This window comes from Lontra canadensis, unplaced genomic scaffold (genome assembly GCF_010015895.1).
Source record: "Lontra canadensis isolate GAN:19392208 unplaced genomic scaffold, GSC_riverotter_1.0 scaffold104, whole genome shotgun sequence".
In the NCBI taxonomy this organism is placed as follows: domain Eukaryota; kingdom Metazoa; phylum Chordata; class Mammalia; order Carnivora; family Mustelidae; genus Lontra; species Lontra canadensis.
In genome coordinates, this window is record NW_022631098.1 from 988,670 (window position 1) to 1,000,807 (window position 12,138).

Genomic DNA, 12,138 nt, shown 5'->3' on the forward strand with positions numbered 1-12,138 from the left:
CTAGGCTTATTAGCTTAGTATGTAGAACACAGTAGGTGATCAATAATCATTTGTTGAAGATAAAACAAATCAATAAGCATATATAAAGAATTTAGCATGGTACCTGACACATAGTAGGCATTCAACAAATATCAATGTAGACTGAATGTTTGTGTTGCCCCAAATTCCTATCATGAAACCTAATTCCCAGTGTAATGATACTGGGATATAGGACTTTGGGGAAGTGATCAGAGACCTTTTCGAGGGCTCTACCCTCATGCATGAAGATTAGAATCCTTATAAGAGAAACCACAGAAGGTGAGCATCCTTGTTCCTTCTATTATGTGGGGACAGGCAAGAAGAGAGTCACCCATAAACCAGGAAGAGGGCTCTCACTAGATGCTGAATTTGGTGACACTTGATCTTGGAAATCTCAGCCTCCAGAACTGGGAGGAATAAAATTCTGTTGTTTACAAGCAACCTGGTCTATGGTATTTTTGTTAGAGCAATCCAGATGGACTTACTCTTCTTCCCTCCCTTCCTAGCAAACTCCCCAGGACACTCTCTAGCCCTGACCTTCTTTCATTTGAGTGGAGATGGAGTCAGCTGCTTGCACTGTTCATGAGTTCACAAGGTATTAACTAGGGACAGTGTTACATTTCAAATCATGGATAGAAAAAAGTCCTAACAACAATAATCTGCTGAGCACAATTTATGTGTTGATTGTGACAAAAATGTTAGATCCTTACTACCGTTCCCACTTTGCAGAAGCAGAAGGTAGGCACAAGTAGGTGATGTGACTTAATTAAATGATAAAGACAATTAAAATGAGCTTTTCAGGCTTGATATCTGGTACCCTTCCCCCTACACTTAAATGTCACTGCACAATCATAAGCAAATTCAACAGTCTCATGTGGCCTTCCTAGGAGAGTCAAAGAAACTTCTTTCTTTGGAGGGCTGAAATACGCCCTACGATGAGGCAGTGACATGAGTAATGAAGGTTAAGTGGAAAAAGGGAGAAGGACAAAGTTTTCCTTCCATGACAGAAGAAATCTATACAATACCAAAATTCAAGTATCCGAGGAAAATAGGAAATTAAAAAATATTGCTTTGGACTATTTTAAGAACAGCATTGTCTTAATAGGCAGCTTTTATACATTCCAACATTTGGAAACACAACTGGATAAGCAGTCCAATAAGAATTTTGCTTCAGCCGATTTCTTATAGTTTTCTAGATTATCGAAAGTCCTGTGAACAACATCAAAGCTTGAAAAATGCATCAAAATATGCAAATGCTTATAATCAAATACTTGAATTTAAGATAACAAATTTAAATTCTCATTTTTCCACCTTAAAAAATCTTTACAAACAGAAACCCAAACCATTTCAGATTTGCCATATATGAATAACCTTTTAGTAGACAATCAGCAGGGTTGATTTTCACATTGGGAACATTTTCCTGGCCAACTACGTACCACTCTAACATGGAGTATTTAGAATCTCAGAATCCCATGAAATGAAGTAACCTTTTGAGACTTCCTTCTACCTGGTCCATCAAAGACTGTAGTTTGTGTATGAATCACTCCAGTGACCACAGCATACAGCTCTGGCCAATCTATTTCATTTTGGGGAACACTGACTCTCATAAGGTATTCTACTGTGCTTAACGTATTTTTCTTAACATCTGCATAAAGATTCTCTTCAGCCTCCCGGAGCCAAAGAGACCAAGTCTTTATGAAGTCCAATGCATAATAAAAAATGGTACAGATTTGTTGAATGCCTTAAAAAAGGAAACCTAGTTATATTCTTAACTCTAGGCTAAAATTCAAATGGCAATTTAAAATTTCAAACTCATCCGTCAGCTATTATCTCAAGAGCCTCATGTTCATGATAAAGGGTTTTGGCTGTTAGTTCTTTTTGCTCTCTCAGCAGTCCTGTGACATACCCAACGTTCTCATTGTAAGGGTATGAAATTTGTTTTGTGACTGTCAGTTTCGGGATGCAGGACACCAATTTATGAAATACACATACATAAAAGCTGAAACAATCTTTGATCCTACTTCTGCATCTAATTAGGAATGGTAACTACCTGATACCTGAATGATTTCAGCCACTGTTTTCTACAATATAAACTTTTAGCTGAGTCAGAACTAAATTCAAATAACATCTCTGCCACTCACTGAAACTCATCTTCAAAAGGGACATAAGCACCCCAATGCTACAGTGTTCTGGAAAATACGTAAGACATCACAATTAGGGCATTTAGCACTGTGTTTGGAACATAGTTTATATTTAGTATGTGGGAATTCCATTTTTTTAGTTCCATTCTGCTTTCGGGAATTTTCATTTTTTAAATCACTGTGTTTTCAGTGGTAGAAGTTGGAGAATTACGTACCACATTTCTGCTGCATAATAAACATTAATTAAATGTTGGTGAGGAAGGTAACAGAAACAATCTAATTCAAAAAGATTTGTGACTGCACTGAGGCTACCCAATCAGGTAAGTGACAGAGAGCTGTCCTATCTAGAAGATTAATTTTTTAGTAAACTCCTCTAATACCCAGGTATTACAAACTTCGATGGGAGTATAACTGATGTGGTCACATTCTAAAGCTTGCCAGAAAAGCTTGCTAAATGGCCTCAGGGTAACAGGAAGGATTATGTAATGACAATAATTTTTTACAAAGAAAAATTGAAATTTTTTAAAATGAAAATTAAAAAAAAAACATACTGGAGTAACTCACTGACTAGGGGTAAGCTTTAACTGCAAAATGGATACAAAGTAAAAGCTAGGTTCTCACAATGCTCTCAAGGTGTCAGTGTCAAGGGCAAACACGTTGGTGAGCTCAGAGCTTAACTATTTTAGAGTTTATTGATACACAACAGACACTCTGTAGTAACAGAAGCTCCATAAAAGGCTATAGTGAAAAATCTTTTCACTTGTTCCACAGGGTACCATTTACCCTTATAGAGACAGGAAATTCTAGCAACATGCGCTTAGTATACTAAGAAAACTTGCTAGAGACTTGTATCGTACATTTTCAGGCTAATTTTAGAGTTGATAGACGTTTCCTTGGTGTCGTATTCCACTCAGGCTACTCTAAAAAAGGATTAGGTGGCTCAAAAAAACAGGATTTTTTTTTTTTTAAATTAACACATAATGTATTATTTGTTTCAGGGGTACAAGTCTGGGATTCATCAGGCTTACACAATTCACAGCACTCGCCATAGCACATACTCTCCCCAATGTCCATCACCCAGCCACCCTATCGTTCCTACCCTCCTCCCCTCCAGCCACTCTCAGTTTGTTGCCTGAGATTGAGTCTCTTATGGTTTGTCTCCCTCTCTGGTTTCGTCTTCATTTTTCTTTCTCCTCCCCTATGATCCTCTGTCTTGTTTCTCAGATTCCTCATATCAGTGAGATCATGTGATTGACTTTCTCTGACTGACTTATGTTGCTCAGCATAATATCCTTTAGTTCCATCCACGTCATTGCAAATGGCAAGATTTCATTTCTTTTGATGGCTGCATAGTATTCCATTGTGTATATATACCATGTCTTTTTTATCTATTTATCTGTTGTTGGACATCTAGGTTCTTTCCATAGTTTGGCTGTTGTGAACATTGCTGCTATAAACATTTGGGTGCACATGACCCTTCGGATCACTACATTTGTATCTTTGGGGTAAATACCAAGTAGTGCAATTGCTGGGTCATAAGGTAGTTCTATTTTCGACTTTTTGAGGAACCTCCATGCTGTTTTCCATAGTGGCTGCACCAGCTTGCATTCCCACCAACAGTGGAGGAGGTTCCCCTTTCTCTGCATCCTCACCAACACCTGTTGTTTCCTGACTCGTTAATTTTAGCCATTCTGACTGGTGTGAGGTGATATCTCATTGTGGTTTTGATTTGTATTTCCCTGATGCCGAGTGATGTGGAGCACTTTTTCATGTGTCTGTTGGCCATCTGGATGTCCTCTTTGCAGAAATGTCTGTTCATGTCTTCTGCCCATTTCTTGATTGGATTATTTGTTCTTTGGGTGTTGAGTTTCATAAGTTCATTATAGATTTTGGATACTAGCCCTTTCTCTGATATGTCATTTGCGAATATCTTCTCCCATTCTGTCAGTTGTCTTTTGGTTTTGTTGACTGTTTCCTTTGCTGTGCAAAAGTTTTTGATCTTGATGAAGTCCCAATAGTCCATTTCTGCCTTTGCTTCCCTTGCCTTTGGCGATGTTTCTAGGAGGAAGCTGTTGCAGCTGAGGTCGAAGAGGTTGCTGCCTCTGTTGTCCTCAAGGATTTTGATGGATTCTTGTCCCACATTGAGGTCTTTCACCTATGTGGAGTCTATTTTTGTGTGCGGTGGAAGGAAATGGTCCAGAAAAAGAGGACTTTCTCACAGCATTGGCAGACTGGAAAACCCAAGATCAAGGCACTGCCTGATTCAGTCCCCAGGTGAGGGTGCGCCTCTGGGCTTGCAGATGGTTATGTCTTCCCCATCCCTCACATGGCAGAAAGCCTGGGAACTCTAGTTTCTTCTTCTTCTTATAAGGACCCTGATACCATCAGAGGGTTCCTTCCTCAGAACCCTATCTAAACCTAATTACCCTTCCAAAGGCCCCAACTTCAAATACCATCACACTGCAGATTAGTGTTTCAATAAATGAGCTTTGGGAAGACATTCAGTCCATAATACCTGATAGTAAAAAAATCAAAAACATCAATCTCTTAGCAGCTGCCACCATTCTTTAGAAGATTAAAAATCAATAGGGATAAAAAGAAGCACCCCCACTTTCTTTGATAAAGTCAGCAAGACACTTCACCAATTTTGATTTCTGCCTGGTAATCCAAGTTATTGTAGCCTTCTGTTTCAGAATTTGCCACAACACTAAAAGAAAATGTTTGAACATAGAAGGAACATCACTCAGGATGTCCAATTAAAACATTAAAAAAAATTTTAGGTTCAGTTTCATAGTGTTGGTCGTAGACATTGTACGAGTCAATATCACTGAAAGAAACTGCCGTCTTCATCAATTCCATTTTATAACGTGGGTTATTCTGATAAAAATGAAGGCAGAGCCCGGACCCATCTTCAGGAATGAGGATCCACAGGACCCAGTGATGATGCTACAAACAATGCACTTCGGGGAGCTTCTCTCTTATCCCCAGCTTTGACCTCTCTCCATACCCTCCCTTCATATCTTTCTCCTGGTATACAATGTAATTTTAATAACCTGAAAGAATGAACCCAAGCAAATGAGCATTTCATCTATTTCTAATAAGCACTGGCTACATAGTACTTATATACAAACACACGCATGTACAAGCATGTGCAGAGAAAACACACACCTACTCACCACCTATGCCCAGAAATACCTATTTGAGAAAGGAGAGTTAGTGTGGATGTTTACTACAATGGACCAGACACTGAAATAAGCACTTTACAGGCATTTCATTTAAAAGCTTATAAAACATAACTATGAAGTAGACGAAATTAGTCTCTTTATGGATGGTGAAACTCAAGCAGAGATGGTAAGTAAGGGGTTAAATATAGCCAGACGGAACTCCCAGGAGTGCAGGGCAGGGTCAGGTGCAAGGGCTCCAGCAGTTTTAGCTGAATGCAGGGGCAGAAACGGGAGAAGCATCCACCCTCACCCCTGTTTCTCCTTTCTCCAGCCTCAGTATCTGCCCAAGGCAAAAATGTAAATGAGGCAAAACCCTGGGCAGGTAATTTTTAGGCTATTAATGTATTTTGAAAGTAACAATACGATCCCCCTAGTAGGAAAGATACCAGAACAGAATGCTTATCTGTGACTTTCCCCTTACCTTATAAAGCATATAAATTAGTTCTTCTCTACTCATTAAAATTAGGCTAAAAATATATACTAATTTCCATAACATTTTATAGGCTTCCATAGGAGTCATACCCTGTTACCAAGTGAGTCAAAAATGTTTATTAAGTGAATGAATGTGGAAAATTATTGTGTGTGTGTGTGTGTGTGTGTGTGTGTATTCACTTCTGAAATTTCTGTTTTCTAGACTTAGGAGATGACACAATGACTTCATTTCTAGCAAAAATCAGTGGCACTGATGTTGATGGAAACCACTGAGAATAACTAGTACACATCTTTGGTAACTTTTAATTTCAGAAGTATGTGCACTGATCAATAAGCAGAACACATATAAATCTGGGGGGAAATGAACCAGCTACTCACTCATTACCAAATGGAACTGGCATTCTGTGCTGGGAAATGGAGTAAGATGATATACACATATTCCTAAAATTCCAAGAATAACCTAAATAGTTAAGTATTTTAAAAGGCTATTTTATCATAAAACAAACCAAGCGGGGAAGGGAGGCATTTCAGGTTTGTTTATTGTGGTTTTTTTTTTTTTGGTCTTGCCTGCAGAATCCAGTTCACGCTGGAGTGATATCCTTGGGATTCTGCTTCATTTTCTCAAAGGCAGCTGAAGGTCCAGTGAGCAAAGGCTTAGTAGCTCCATATTGTCAAAGACAAGACAAATCAAAATTCTCGAGGCATCGAGCTCTGTAGCCTGGTAAGTTTACATGCGGAACGCCTGCTCTCAGCTCTGATGATGCAGGTTAATGATGGATAGCTCCTTCTCCGGTTTACAGACCACCATCTTATCAGCACAAAGCATACACAGTCTTCACCAAGACGCCTGAATCCAAAGGGGTTCCTAACTCTCTGTTTCCCTGGGGTATTAACATGCCTACTCAAAACTGAGCTCTGTCCATCTGATACAGAAACCTTTCTCTTGTGGACATTTATCACCATTTACTTCTGCACTCTGTAATTGTTTTTTAGGATGTACAGGTTTTTCCACAAAACTGTTAAGGAGCTATAGTTCAACGGAGTCTACAGTTCATAGACCAAAGCAGAACCATCTGCTTATATAAATTATGTGAAATATATATGATCTTAATGGGTTTCTAGCTTTTTTATTGTATCGTATTTATAGGCATGTGGAGGTTATGAAGTCAACAGGGTTTCCACTGGCTTTCAGAGATTTTCAGAACTCAAGCTATCTGCCAATTTCCAAATTATATTAATGTCAAGAGTGTCCCCAAATATGTTCTGTTCTATTCATTTTCAAGAATGGATACAATTAACCTACCAACTCCAGCTTCTCTGTAGGTCTAATTCCTGTTTTAGCATTTAAAAGCTCAGTGCACATCTCTACACCCTTGGACGAGGCTGCATTATTTGGGTACCCATTGACTCTGGGTCCGGGGTGGGAGGTGGTCTTAGGCATCCTCCAGCACTAAGGCTGGTCCTGGAGAAGGAAGACTCTGGTTCTCTCTCAGTTGGTCCTGACGCCCGTCTTCATGCCTGCAGCCTGGACACAACGCCTGCTTTCCAGTTCCTGGTCCAGTCTCCTTATGCTTGGTGCTGAGGTCTTGCTCCCCTAACAGTGAGTCTGCATTTCTGTTCCTTCCTACTTCGCCGTACTCAGCTTTCCCACGTGAACTTAGAATACTTGCATTCCTTTGTCCATATGAACTTTGTGCTGTTTTTCAGACAATCCATATCAGGTTCTTTGATCTGACAGTTCTTCTCCTGGCACTTCCAGCTGCTCCGTCTTGTTTTTCTACCCCTTGTCCCCAAACCACGTGTGACAGTGATACTGAATGTTTAGCTTCAATGACATCGGCAAACCCAGCTTGGGGTTTGCAATGGAAATTGTTCTTTTTACCCCCACCACAAAAGAAGAAAGGATTTTATTACTAATATTTTTTATGGGTTCCCTGGATGAAATGATTTTTAAGCATCAGATTTTATTCCTTTCATTATTTTAAAATTATATAGCCTATCGCCTGCAGCTGAGATCACTGATCCATTCTTGGATGTTATTTCTCCATTTAAGGAATTAAGAGAGAAGATGCTACTGGTTTCTGACAAAAAAGGAAGGACAGCAGATGGGAGAATCCCCAACTGTTTTTTGTTTTTGTTTTTGTTTTTTTGAAAGAGAGAGAGAGAGAGAGAGTGGTAAGAGAGGGGTAGAGGGAGAGGGACAGAGAATCTTAAGCAGACTCCACACCCAGGGCAGAGCCCAATGTGGGGCTTGATCTCACCACCCCGAGATTACAACCCGAGCTGAAATCAAGAGTTGGATCCTTAACTAACTCAGCCACCCAGGCGCCCTGAGAGTCCCTGGCTTTTTTTTTTTTTTTAAGATTGTATTTATTTATTTATTTTATTTGAGAGAGAGAGAGAGAGAGAGAGAGAGACATAGAGTGTGGGAGAGAGAAGACTGAGTGGCAGTGGGGGGTGGGAGGGCAGAGGGAGAAGAAGAAGCAGACTCCCCGCTGAGCAGGGAGCCCGATGCAGGGATCGATCCCAGGACCCTGGGAACATGACCTGAGCCGAAGGCAGACACTTAACCGATGGAGCCACCCAGATGCCCTGAGAGTTCCCTACTTTTAAACACAGCTTCTCAAAACTCTAAACTATTTGCTACCAAAAGGGAAGTGGACAGATTTGGGCAACGTGATCATAGGACTTTTCTTCAACCGTTGACAGCCTAACTATTGTTACTGATCAAATAACATAATTTTAAAACAGGCTCCACTTTTTCTTTTTATTATTTTATCTTTGTCTACATCATAGCCCAGACTCATGAAAATATTATAGGCTTTGGAATCAGACAAGCCGTAGCTCAAATTCTGATTTATGAGTCACGTTGTCTGGATAATTTAACCTTTCCCAATGGACATAATGAAACAACCCCACAGGTTAATCATGGGAGACGAAGTGAGATGATATTTATCCTTCTGTCATCAGCACTGTTGGGGTGCACTGTTATACACATACGAAAACGCACAAACCAGTCACACAGGCACCCTCCCTAGGCCCAGATGCGCCTGCGGGGAGCTAACAAGGACAGCTCCCATGGGCATTCGCTACTACACGCCCCCTACTGGTCTACGCTCGTTGCCTCCCGCAGCTCACTGAAATACAACAAAACTCTGAGATGGAGACATTCAGTATTTTAACTTATAGGTGACAGACATGGAGAAAAGTCTTCACAGGTGTAAAGAAGAGATATCTAAGGGTCGCATCTGGGATCGCACGGAGTTGCTACAGTCTTGGCTCAGTGGAGTGAGGGAAGCATGCAGGGCTCACTAACCCTTCTTGCGTCTTCCTTATTTCTAACTAAGGGGCTTTCCAGAGGCAAAAATGTAAAATAAGGCAAAACCTCCATTAGGTTGCTTCAGTATCCAGTGCCATCCCCATCACTATCATTATCTATACGCCAATAATAAGAAAAGTTAGACTTACCAGTTCTTTGTTCATCCCTTTTCACCCTATAAAACCCGAGGAGGAAAATAGTAGTACAGTGCACGTTGATGTTGACATTTTCCTTAATATTTGCTTTTCTAATTATAAGAGGATCAAAATTATAACCGATGCTTCCCGCAATTTACCTAGCATTGACTTAGTACTCATACACCTGTCACACCTCGGCAGCCGAGCACTGTAAAGGCTTTCATTTTCTCAACGCCTCAAACAGGCACAGTACGATCTATAGCTTCCTTCCATACCTCCTTCTGTACAGAAGGCGCACGTCTCGTTATGGCCTAATTTAGCTGAATTCTACCCCAGAATTACGATCTTTCTCTGCATCATCTTCCCCAATGACAGGTAAACAGGAAATAATAAGATGATCAAGAAAAGGAGAAGCATCAGTTTGGAAAAGTGGAGTCTCACTGGGCAGGAGCGGACTTTCAATGCCTCCCCTGTGAGGCACCTCTGTCTAGGTTTCTCTTGGCATTCAGGTCCGCCTGGTTGCCTTTTACATTTCTAACATAAAAATGGGCTCCACCATATTTTTCTCTGTGGTGTGATTATTCCATAAATATTCTAAATGTACTTGAAGTCTGGCAAAAGTCTATTTTATGAAACCAGCAGGTGTATGGGCCTTTAAAAATTCTACTTCGGGATTTCTCTTTTCAATGGCCATTAAAAATCTAGTAGATAGCTCATCGTATAAAACAGCCCTGCGTAAACTTTCAAAAAATAAGCTACTCTGTTTATGATGATTAGAAATCTCAAATGAGGCATGTCAGAGGATATCTAATTTATATTCCTCCTAATGCATTTCCTGTAACGTACATTGTTTTATCCTATGCCAGGGTAACAGACTCGATTTTGTCTTTCCCCCTCTCAGGCCATGCCATCATCACTCCCGCTTCAGCACATAATGGGTTCCCTTGTCTAGACCCTAAACTCAACCTCCATAAACCTGAGTAAATATGAAAGCTGCCTCAGAAGCCTATTCAAGATACAGACACATATGAGCATCAGAGGGATGTTAAAAACACCTGGCCTTGAAACTGTATAACTTTATACATTTATTGCTGGAATTTCATAATCAGGTTCTGTTTAAAAACCTGAATTTGTGAACCAGGAGTGTTTTGTTTATCCATGAAGGATGGAAAGCCGGTTTTGAGTATCGGGGAAATTGTAAATCCATTTTATAAGTTAATTATGTAGAACTGTATGGAACTGTCCATGGTATAAAAAACACAGAAAAATATGAGGATCATGCAGGATATTGCCATACATTTTCTTTTTCTGTGAGGTGTCCTAGCTTTTCTCAAGGGAAAGGAAACTCGATATCTATGAAATCCGTATTTTTAAACCTTGAAGCTGTTGTGGTATCCTCAGAAGACATCGTGTTTCTTCTTTTCTTAAAACCTAATGCTTATATTTAACTAGGGGTTCCCTTGCTTTTCCAAAGAAGATTCTAGTTATCTGTTTGTCATTCTCATTTAGTTGTAAGAGTTTAGGGCCAAAGTAACATGACCACTTCAGGCCAAGAAAGCTAACACAGCAAATCAGGGGTTCATAGAGGGAGGGTGTTGGTCATTGCTCAGATCAGTGCAGGAGAGCCCCAGCCTGGAGACAGGATGGTGCTGGCAAATTCAGGCCAATCGCTCTACTTCCTGGAAATGACTGAGTCTAACAGTGACAAATTCATTATAGTGTCTCTCTGGTTTAGGAGCAGACATTTGGCTACCTCCACCATAAATTATATAACAATAAATTATAAGGAAGTTGAAGATAATTTATAAGAACTTATTTTGTACTAGGCAAATCCCTCCTCCACACCGCACAGTGAATGTTCATCCCTCTGAAGGGACGCACTAAAATATTTCGCCCTGGCTGCACCTTATACATAATGGAACGAGAGAGCATGTTTCTCTAAAGGAGAGACACCTTAATGAAAACATCCTTTGGGATAATAAGACTAAACTACAGTGTTCCTTTCCAAGTCTTCTTATGTATAGATCATACTATAAAAAGGAGCAGCCTACAGTTCACTACTGTTTACCCTAAAAGCACTTTCTCTCCTTTATATGTAAAATATATATATATGTATATACCCCAACATTGTGTAATCCACATGAAATTATGTAAAGTTACAGAGTTATTCATTAGGTAGATATGAGGCTGAATTACTCAAGAGATTGCTCTGATTCTAGTAAGAAATTCCTTAGGAGTTCACCAAATCAGACTCAAAAAATGGTAACGGATACCCATTTTCAAATCTATTATACTCCTTAGCTTGGAAAATTAAAGTGCTTCCACTAAAAACCACTGGTCATTTGGTAACAGCTAGAATATTTACAAGTGTTCCTTCAGAATTAGAGGGACCTTCTTTATCTGACAACGCAGTGCTAAACACTGATTAATCATCATTTAACTGATAATGCAATGCATATTTTAACATAACTTACTTCTTATTAACTGTCAAATGAAAATTCTTAGTTTATATTGGAAACCTATTCTCTAAGAAAGACTAATTATGTTGTGAAAAGTTGCCTAGAACTCAGCAATTTAATTCTGTAATAATAATGAACGAGCAGAGAACTAGTAGAGCACTAGCTCTACAGCCTTTTGCCTTACTGAGCAATATTATGATTCAGTTACCTATGGTATGTCAATATGACCAGCTAACCCATAATGGAAATTTACTCATGAAACAGAAATACCTGTATTCTGGGTAAGACTTCTAAACTACAGAGATTTCCATCCTTTACTACTAAGTTTAATTTAAGAAAAAAAGAAAACTGCATCCTTGCAATTTAAGATAATTTATGATTAAAAAATATTTGTGGATGTTGTTGGAG

At 39.5% G+C, this 12,138-nt stretch overlaps 1 protein-coding gene across 2 annotated transcripts in view; it reads right to left on the reverse strand.

Annotated features, from left to right (window-relative positions):
• GUCY1A2 (guanylate cyclase 1 soluble subunit alpha 2) overlaps window positions 1-12,138 on the reverse strand; it is a 308,505-nt gene that overhangs the window by 111,166 nt on the left and 185,201 nt on the right. The gene's annotated exons all lie outside the window — the stretch shown is intronic.